Raw genomic sequence first — 11,289 nt, forward strand, 5'->3', positions numbered from 1 at the left:
ATTTATTTCACCCTATCTTCACCACTCTGGCCCCAACATCCTCATTGATGGATGGTGCTTCTGAAAAACCACCTTGAATCCTCAATCCACCAATTTCAATACTAACTTTTCCTTTGGTAGCCCCATCTCTGCTGCCTCTCCATCTACGCCGAGAGGCCCAACTCAGCTTCCTCGCAGCTCTCATCAACAGACTCCTTCTTCCTTGAGCCCTGTCTACTCGATCTCATCGCCCTCCAGTCCTTCCTCGCCTATGTCCTCTAATTCCTCGGTCTCTTCACCTTAAACTCCCACTTTTCCTAATGTCATCAATCTCAACATCCAATGGTCACACGTGCGAACCAAGGTATTTTTAATCCAATTAGAAAACTCAACCATAAGGTTGAAACTTCCGCTCTTGTCCCTAAAAACTATTTACATGCATTTAAAGATCCCAATTGGCTTAATGAAATGACAGAAGAATATATTGCTCTTATCTATAACAAAACATGGGTACTGATGGGTTTTTAGCATTACATCAATCCAATGGTGCACATGCAAACCCTAAAGCTTTAGATCTAGGTTTCTCTAAGTGTACATGCAAATCATCCAAAGCTTGTAAACCCTAATTATAGCATACAAAAAACGAAAATCATAAATAAACCAAGGTTAGGAAATTACCTTTCAATTGTAGCTGGAAGATCTTGAGCTCTTAAGAACCTAACACCTCAAATGTGATGCCTCTAATGAATCACGAACACCAAAGCAAGTTTGATGATCTTGGAGAGAGGGGAAGGAGGCTCAAAATTGTCTCTATGATCTCTAGGGTTCAAGTGGTAGCCGAAAATGTGAAGCCTAGGGTTCTTTATATAGGTGAGTTGCTAGGGTTTCAGTCAAAACCCTAATTGGATTGCTTGGGCCTTAAGCAGTCCACTTGAACCTTCCAGAAACAAGGCTTGATGAATTCAATGTGGGCTTCCCCCTAGATTTCGTCCACCCCTTTCTAAGGGATCCACAACCCAAAATCCAATTATCTTATAATTGCAATTCTAGTCCCCTAGGTTCAATTAATATCTTTTGACCACAAAATTAATTCTTAATTAATTCTTGACCAATATTAATTAACCAATATGATTTCTTTTTTAATATAGTGTTCATATAATATATTAATAAACCATAATAACCTCTTTCTCCATTATTCATCCAGTCAAGTTGCTCTGGTGAAGGCAACCCAAAAGGACCATGCTACAACCGGGTCAAGTACATACCAAATATAGTTATGGGCTTAGACACCTAATCCAACAGGTACTTGTATCATGACCTACAGATTCTAATATTATTAATTGTATGTGGCTGTTTAAAAAGAAACTAAATGAAGACGGGCCCTTATCTTGCTACAAAGCGCGCCTTGTTGCTAATGGTCGTAGTCAGTGACCTTGTATTCACTGTGATGAGACGTTTAGTCCATTTTGTTAAGCCCACTACTATACGTATGATTTTTTCAATTATAGTCACTCATAAGTGGCCTATTAGACAGCTTGACGTGAAGAATTTTTTTTCTTTATGGATATTTGCAGGAAACAGTTTACATGCAACAACCACCATGTTTCAGGGATCCCTCTCGACTAGATCATGTATGTCTACTCCAAAGCTCTATGTATAGCCTCAAACAAGCACCTCACGCTTTGTTTCAGCGTTTTGCAATGTTCATCAATTACATTGGTTTTCTTCATATCAGATGTGATTCTTATTTGTTTATCTATAGGAACGACACTCATATGGAGTATCTGAGTCGGATCTTGGGGATCTTTACTGGTTCCTCTACCTAATTATTAACTCACATTATTTCTTTACTGAGTACTAAGTTCTCTGAGTCGGATCTTGGGGATCTTCACTATTTTTCAGGATGTTTCAACTAGTAGATTTGTTGATGGATTGTTCTTGTCTCAACAGAAATATGAGGCTGAGATTCTTGACCGAGTTTCTATGAGAAATTACAAACCAATATCTACTCTAGCCGATCTATCTGCAAAATTTGATGGGACTGGTCCTCCCATTGATGATCCCACTTCATATCATAGCCTGGCTAGAGCCTTACAGTATTTAACGTTCACTCACCCGAATATCACCTATGTTGTGCAACAAATATGCTTATACATGCACGACCCACGAGAGCCTCATTTTACCGCTCTTAAACACATTTTGTGTTATATTGCGGGGTACTACATCTCATGGCCTTCGGTTGTATACCTCTCCCAGTCGCACTTTGACTACCTATTCCGATGTCGACTGGGATGGGTGTCGTTTTACATGGTGTTCTATATCTGGCTATTGTGTCTTTCTTGGTCACAACCTTCTCTCTTGGTCAGCCAAACCCTAGAACGCGATATCACAGTCGAGTACCGAAGCTGAATACCAATGTGTTGCAAATGTCATAGCGGAAACATGTTGGATTCATAACTTACTTCTTGAGCTTTACTCTATACTTGCTAAGGCAACTCTTGTTTACTGTGATAATGGTAGTGATGTCTACATGTCCTCTAATTTGGTGCATCATCAACGCATAAAGCATATAGAGATTGATCATTTTGTTTAAGACATAGGTGTCACACGTCATGTTTGTGTCTTCATGTTCCGTCTTCTTCTCAATATGTAGACATCTTCACAAAGTGCCTTCCATCATCTTTTGTTCCTTGATTTCAGTTCCAGCTTGAACGTTTGTGACCATTTCCCCATTCATATCATGGGGGCTGTTACCATATTATTATGTATTTTTGTATTTGAGCATAGTGCGGCCCATGTTGTTTGGCTCGTTCAATGTAACATGTATATATATATTAAGGGTATTGAATGTAATCCACATGATAGAATTATAGACGATTTCAATTCAAAAAGCAAGCTTTGTTATCAAAAATAAGGTTAAAATTAATTGGGTTCCTTACTTCGATGTATTGACTTGTATGTTCAACTTATTTCACAAAATAACTTAAACATACATAAATACTTTTATACATGCATACATACTTAATATTTCAGTATTTACCTTTTTTTCATCAACTTAGTAAACTCATACATTAATGTGTATGATATGCATCTAATAAATTGGAAAAAAATACAATGATTTATTAAGTTATGTTACGCATGAAACGAAAAATACAATGTTTGAGGGTAAAAAAAACGATTATGGTATGTGGGTAAGTTGTGGATAATTACCTACATTTTCCCACAACAATAAATAAATTTTCCATTTTTGACCATTTAACGTTATTGTCATTGTTTTATCATTTATAATGTTTAATAAATCAATGTATTTCTTTGTTTTATCAACTTATTATACACATATATTGATACATACTTTATAAACCAATGTATCATTTGTTTTTTCAACATATTATTCACATACATATGTACATGGATAAGTATAATAAGTTGATGAAACAAAGAAATGTATTGATTTAGTAAACCAATAAAAATATGGAACTAAAAAACAACGTTTAAAGGATGAAAAATGAAAAAAAAAACAATGTTTTTTTGTGGGTAATCTATGGAAAATCATCCACACTTTATCCACAGACCAGAAGCGTTTCCGTGTTTTTCAAAATCTGTGGATAAGCTGTAAGTGATAGCGATATTTTCCCACGAATTTTCCATAGATTTCTTTCTGTGGGCAATCTGTGTATAATCGGTGAGAAGTACTTTGTAAATTAAGGTTTTTTTAAGTCCGTGAGAAGTACTTTGTAAATTAGGGTTTTTTTAAGTCGTGAAAAATTTGTGGCAAATGTGTGGGTGAAGGCCCATTGTGTATTGTGTAGTAGTGTTCATACGATTATAGTTATTTCTTTTTTTGTTGTATTATATTTTTATAGCTTTTTGCTAGAGGTTTAATAAAATTTAAGCCGCTAAAATATTTTTTTGTGAAACGGATGAAAAGGCTCTAAAAGTGTATTTAGTTAAAATAATTTTTTAAAACATTTTTCTTTGTGAAGTTGGATTGTAAATTAAAAAATCTATTTTCTAATTATATTTCACATGCTAACTACATACAAAAACTTAAAAATTATAACTAAAACATATTTCAAAGTCAACCCAAATGAAAACAACCTATCTTAACGCATACACAAAACTAATCTATTTCACCCCTCTATCATTTGCCGGGATTATGAAATGATTGGGGGATCATAAATAAATAAATAAATAAATAAAATACATGTGTGTTGGACAAAACCCCTATGTGGTGCAAATCTTCACATGCATTTTCAGTTTCTTTTAATTAAACTAAAAGCGTTGAAAAGTACAAAACGATAGCTTATTAATTCACATGTCCACTTATCATCATATTCAGTACATGTTACCAATTAAGTAGATTATAGATATCCTTTTCTTAAAAAAAGTTGATTATAGATATAGTTTTGAAAATATGCTAGAGCATCCATACTTTTCTGTTTATTAAAGTAGTTATTTTATTGAATTAATAAAAAATTATCTTTAAATATATAAATGTTTGAATTTATTTTAATAAAACACTTTATCTATTTAAAATATTATAAATCAATTGGCGTGTTGTCTAACAGTGGATATTGGTTGAAAATTTTCATCTACCCATGAATTGAGGATTTAAGGTTTTGTTGTTACAAAATAAATTCTTTGGCATTATAGTGTCTAGGCGGCATTTGTTGTTCTAAATAATTATAATATCCTTATACTAATAAAAAATAGTTCTTTTGTCATGTGTCATCATATTAGACCTCTTAATTAATGTGTTGTCAATCTACTAGTTCTCTATTTTAAATTTATTAGACCTCCTCATTAATATGATTATATTTGACAATGTATTTATTCTCTATTTTAAATTTAAATTTTAAAGACAAAACTGCAAATTTGGTCCTTGTGGTTTTCAAAAACCTTTGGATGGGGTCCAAAAAGTTTTCAGCTTGCATGAAAGGTCCAAAATCAAGGTTTTATTGGGTTTTTGGTCCAAAAAAACTTAAAAAGACGATTATGCCCTTTTATTTTCTTTTTTGTATTTTTTATAATTATTCTAATGCTGTTTTAATTAAAAAAATAAAGAAAAAAGAAAAAAAAGTATCCCCACCCCCCCTCTCTCTCTCTCTCTCTCTCTCTCTCTCTCTCTCTCTTTCTTCGTCTTCTCAAGAATCTCATGGAATTCATCTCTAATATCCCCAAATTGATGAACAAAATCCAAAATCAAGCAATAGAAAGAAATTGAAACCCAAACACAAAGACACACACATTCTAACGCAAAGCACCCACATCGGTTGGAAACAATCTCATCACAGTGAGTCTCTTGTCTCGATCGGATGAAGCAAATAAGAGGGGGAAGGCAATCACCTTCAAATTAGAGTGGTGGCTGGATAGATAGGGTCGACGAAAGCAACATTCGGAGGTGGCGATGGTTCACAGCAGTGGCAACAACGAGGTGGTGGTCGGTGACGGGTGGCAAGCGATAGCAGCTCCGCTGCCTCATTCCCTTTGTGTCTGGCAACAACAATCGAGATGGAAGAAGATGGGGGGAAAACATAACAAACACAACAGCATCAAATTTCTTGGAGTCTAATTCTGAAACTCACAAGAACATATATACACACAGATTTCTTGATTTTCTCTAAAAATCCCTTTTTTTGGACCTCCGATTTTGGATCTGCGTGTTCTCTGTAACTCAACTCTTGATTTCATCTTCCCCCATAGAGCCCCGATGAATAGAAATTGGTTCAAAACTCGATTCCAAATTTTCAAGGCTTCCAGATCAAAAATCGATTAAGAAATAGGTTGGAGATTTCAAGAAGATGATAGTGTTGTATATTTGGCAATTGATGTTCCTGAATCGAGATGGAGGAAGACGGAGACAAAGTTTTGTTGAGAAATCAATATCTTGCCTTTAATTTTCATTTCGGTTTCAGGGTTTTGTTGAGAAAAACCTCACCGGAGCCGGAGTCGAGAGATGATGTGAGCGAGGAAGATACAACGGTGTTCTTGAAAGTTGAAGAAAAAAGCAATAAATGTGAGTGTTATTGGTTGCAGACGAGAGAGAGAGAGAGAGAGAGAGAGAGAGAGAGAGAGAGAGAGAGAGGGGAGGGAGGGTTGGGTGAGATTTTATTTTTTCTTTTTTATTCTTAATTATTTAAATACCAAAGTAAATAAAGAAAATAGAAAAAAGAAATGAAAAGGGAAAAATCGACTTTTCAAGTGTATCAGGGACCAAAAACCCAAAAAAACTTTGATTTTGGACTTTCCATGCAAGTTGAAAATTTTTTGGACCCTATCCAAATTTTTTTGAATACCACAGGGACCAAATTTGCAGTTTTGTCAATTTTAAATTTTATATTATTGTTTTCATTAATTCACAAATAAAAAATATCTAATATATATTAAAAATTAATTTTACATCTTTATTTGAAGCAACGATTATAATTTCACATAACTAATAAAAATATCTCTTAAATTAATAGTTTATTTAAAATAACTGATTAATAATTTTGAGTTTTTACTATAAAAGTTTAATTAATTTTATAATTATGCTTCCCACGGGTTATAAACTAGTTATATATAATTTCCTCCTATAATATTTTGGTTTTAAAGCATTCATCATCATCATATTATTATTATTATTATTATTATTATTATTATTATTATTATTATTATTATTATTATTATTATTACTCAGCTCAAGCCCTTTTTCTTTCTCTCTGTTCTGGACTACTCTGCCACCGACTCGATGATCATCGCCGCCGCCACTCTTCTTTTCTTATACATAGGAACCGCTGATGTCCGCCGTTTCTTCTTTCTCCTTCTCCAACTACTAGTTGTTGTTAGCTGTCATCGTTAGAGCCCTGTCACTGCTATCTTCAATTATGTTATATTTTATGTTTTTGTTTTCCAGCTTAATCGTCCCCTCCCGATTAAACTATGGGGGGATGTTAGTGATTAGGGTTTAAGTCCAAGCCCTTTAAGGTTTAGATTATGTCTCTTATGTATCTTTATTTATATAAGATTTAACCTCATTATTTATCAATCAGTCAATTTATTATCAAACATTTTAAAGCTTTTTTAACTAAGCAAATGTGTTAAACAAGCTTATCATCTTCTAAAAACACGTTAAACAATCGAATCGTAGAAAACACGTTTAACTAAGCAAACGTGCTGCTTGAGCTAATCATTTTCTAAAAACAAATTGACTCATCAGCTTGCATGTTTTTGTTTTTGTTTCATTTGTGTGTTATAAGTGTTATTCTTTTAGGCTGAAATTTAAATGACAAATTCGCAAAAATGATTCATGTGGTTTGTTGAAAATTGCAACTTTAATCCAAAAAGTTATAGATTAGAACCACTGGTTCAAACTCGGTTTTTGTTACGGCTTTGGTCCATTTCAAAATTGAATGTGCTTGAAATGATATTTTTTTCCCTTTGATTCAATCTCCTCCAATGGTCATATATCGACTCTATACCATGAATCCACCCTTCATGACCTTCATATCAACCGAAAAGGTTGCTCAATCTCATCATTTTCCTCTCATTCAAAAGAATTTCTAGATTTGGAAAATAATTGTGGAACTATTCTTCTCGAGATACAAATTTATCGGTTACCTTGATGGATCAATTCCATGCTCACCTCCAACATCTACCGATATAGAAAATACTCAGGTACCAAACCCTAACTTTGCAATCTAGAATGAAAATGATGCTCACGTCCATCTCATGAAATATGAAACACCTTACATTGTGCTTGTGAACCATCTAGTCTCTTCTGGGAACGCACGCTTAAAACCAACTGTCTCAAGCTTGCGATTGGTAATGATGAACCTATTATGATATACCTACTATGTGCTTGAAGGCTATGTTGAATTATTAGCATCGATTCGTTGACCAATACATCACAATGAATTAGTTCTCAAATCTTATATGGTTTATCCTCTTATATAAAGTTTAACAACCGTGTTACAACCCTCACGAAACGTGGCACCCCTATCACATTGATGATCTTCAAGCTTTCCTTGCCAATCACAAGTTCGTTCATGGTAGATCAAAACCCAACATCGCCTAAGTGTATAACACGCAAACCATCAAAACTTCACAAGTATGCTCAACAATCAACTAAGTTGTCATTGATAAACTTGTTACTTAACCCAACATGAACAAGTCAAGCTCAAGCTTCTTCCCCATGGCTTTGCAGATCACGATATGTGGCACATTACACCCTACGTAATTTTGAGTACGCTCAACGTAATCCTTAAAAACCCATTACGCTCAGCGTAATTCTTAGTACGCTCAGCGTACTCGGTGGTGGCAACCTATAAATAAAAGACATTTTTCATTCTTTTTCTCACATCTCTTCACCCATTTCTCTCCCAAACACCCCCAAACCCTATAAGCCTTTCCCTAGAACCTCTTAGGTGTTAGTAGCAAGTCCCGGAGCGCCAGAAGGCCCCAAGAAGAAGAGCTTTTGGCTCAGAAGTTCTTCTTGCGTAGGGCCCGATTTCTCGCTAAACCCCCCTTGTAAGTGAGTTATGCTTACTATACTATAACTTATTGATATTGCCATATTTATACATAGTTTTAGGCAATATTGATCTACATTTTATTAAATTTTTGGTTATTTGCACAGAATTATGGTACTTATAAGGATAAATTGTTATGTGCAGCCAAATGGAAGTATTTTCAAAGAAAGGGACCAGAAAGTGACAATACTTGGAACTTTGCGGGGCTTGAAGAAAATAAGAACGAAAAAACACCCAAAAGACGTACTCACGACGTGAAAAGTTCATGGTTCACGACGTGAGTAGAGAGTTTTAGAAGATAAGCATCAGGGTGAAGGATTCCTTGCCGAACACGATTTATCTCATGTTCACGACGTGAATCCTTATGGCTCACGACGTGAACTCGGTAAAATCAGAAAATATAAATACCTTTGCCCATTACGATTTGGGAGACTTTTGGCTGAAGAAAGAGGTTCCAGGAGGCGATTTACAACAGAAGTAAGGTTCTGGAAAAAGGGTTTTTAACACCAAAAGAGTAAAAGTCCATAATTAGTTTACTTGTTTGATACTTATGAACATGTTTTCTTATTTGAGTTGTGTTTATATGTTAGTTGCTATTATGAGCAGCTGAATCTAGCTACTCTTATCTAGCTAGATGAAGCTTCTAACTTACGAATAGCATAATTTTATATGGATTTATTTAGTTGGTGATTTGCTTGTGTTTGATTTATTGTTACCTAGCATGCTTATGTTGTTGCTTTAGTTGCTTAAATTCATGTTATGTGTAGCTTAGTGACCATTAAGTGCATGAACTTGATAACCTAGTAATTTAGTGAACATTGAATTGCTAGAGCTAGGATCAACCAAAATCTTAGTTAGTAATTGAAGTAATTAATTTTGCTGTGCTAGAGAACATAGATTATGACCATAATTGTGTTTGCATGATAAATCTTACATAGCATATTCATAAACATAATTGGTTTTGTGTTTAATTGTGTGTGACCATACATAGTTATACATGAATTAATTAACTATTGGTAAATTTAGACCTAAATTACTAATATAATAACAACCAACTTAATAATCCATAATTATTAGCTTGTCATAAGGACGAAGTGGACTCGAACTAGATAAGAGTGTTTTTAATTATTAATTGAATTTGAGTTAAGTTTGTCTGATCTTGCAAAATCAGATAAAAAACCCTTTTAGCTTATTAATAATTAGATTAATTTAGTAGTAAATCGATTAATTATTAACACTGTTCTCTGTGATCGACACCCGACTTACCCAAGCTATATTGTAATCTGACTAGGTACACTACTTACAAGTACATAGTTAGTCTAAGTTTTTTAGGTTATAAATATTAAAATTAGTGGGTACTTTCGTGCACATCAAGTCTTTGGCGCCGTTGCCGGGAAACGACTTAGTTAATTATTAGTTTGTTTGCTTTAAATTAATCGATCCTTTTTGTAGGTTAAAACCTGCAAAAAGTTACTTTTCTGTTTTATTTTTTTTTCTTTCTGCATTACAGGACTCACGACGTGAACCGTCAAGATTCACGATGTGAGAACTGAAGTCCTTAGATTTGTTTATTTCAATTCGTTTTTCTTAGTTCAGTTTTACGTTTTATCTTTTTGTCTTATTTCAGGAGTTCATGACTAGAGGTTCTAACACACTTTTGGTACCACTCCTTGAAGATCCTGAGTCTACACTTCACGAAAAGAAGGATAAGAGCGTGAAAGAAGATCAAACTCCAAAGAAGACAACTTTACAAGAATTCAAATTAGTGTTCTCAAAGAAGTCAGGGAAGAAAACGGAGGAGTCGAGCTAATATTCAATGAACAAGAGCAAGCTTGAACACTTAGATCGAATACCCATCCAAGCCGAGTCCGAATACGATACCGAGCCTGAATTTGAATTACATACAAGTGAACCCGAGAACGAGCTGGAGAACGAAATGGCGAACATTGATGAGATGGCCATGGGGGACTACAAGAAGCGCATTCGAGATGATGTGGGATCAGGTTTAGTACATCCTATGATTCCTGCCAATGCCACATTCGAGTTAAAGGGAAATATCCTTACTGCACTTAAGGATATCCCATTCTACGGGAAGGATCACGAGGATGCTTTCAAAAATTTAGACGAGGTGAACGATATTGTGGATTATTTTAATACTCCCAATACCCCAAGGTAGACAGCTTTGCTAAGGATGCTACCAGTCACTTTCAAGGGAGTAGCAAAAGACTGGTTGAAGGCACTCCCACTTGGTACAATCACCACATGGGCCTAATTGTGTGCGCGATTTCTAGATCAATTTTGTCCACCCTCCAAAATATCTAAACTCAAGAAGGCAATTGCCAACTTTGAGCAAAATCCGGGGGAGTCATTATACGAGGTCTGGGAACGCTACAAGGGGTTGTTAAGGAATTTTCCTCAACATGACCTCAATATTCAGCAAGAGATGTTGATATTTTATGATGGGGTGAATGTCATGACTAGACAACTCCTTGATTCACAAGGACCACTAACGAAGAAGAACCCAAATCAGGCCAAGGAGCTGATTGAAGAGTTTTCAAGGTACTCTCGCGAGTATGACAACCCAGGGCGTGATGGAATAAAAGGCAGTGGAGGTACACAAAATGAAGAGATGGCTGATGTGATGGCAATGCTTAGTATTATGGATAGGAGGTTGACTCATTAGACTAATCAATTCATGCAATCCGAGTTGGTTGCAATAGATGTAGTGGCCCACACTTGACAAAGGATTGCAATATGGAAACGAGAAAGCTCAAGTATGCTACTCAAGTGGGGATAAGTA

At 35.0% G+C, this 11,289-nt stretch overlaps 1 non-coding gene across 1 annotated transcript; it reads right to left on the minus strand.

Annotated features, from left to right (window-relative positions):
• Positions 1-10,809: 10,809 nt before the first annotated feature.
• On the minus strand, positions 10,810-10,916 carry LOC111899488 (small nucleolar RNA R71). The gene has a single exon (XR_002852939.1). It is a non-coding gene; the product is annotated as a small nucleolar RNA R71 (small nucleolar RNA).
• Positions 10,917-11,289: the final 373 nt, after the last annotated feature.

The sequence above is a fragment of the Lactuca sativa genome, chromosome 1, assembly GCF_002870075.4.
Source record: "Lactuca sativa cultivar Salinas chromosome 1, Lsat_Salinas_v11, whole genome shotgun sequence".
Taxonomy (NCBI): domain Eukaryota; kingdom Viridiplantae; phylum Streptophyta; class Magnoliopsida; order Asterales; family Asteraceae; genus Lactuca; species Lactuca sativa.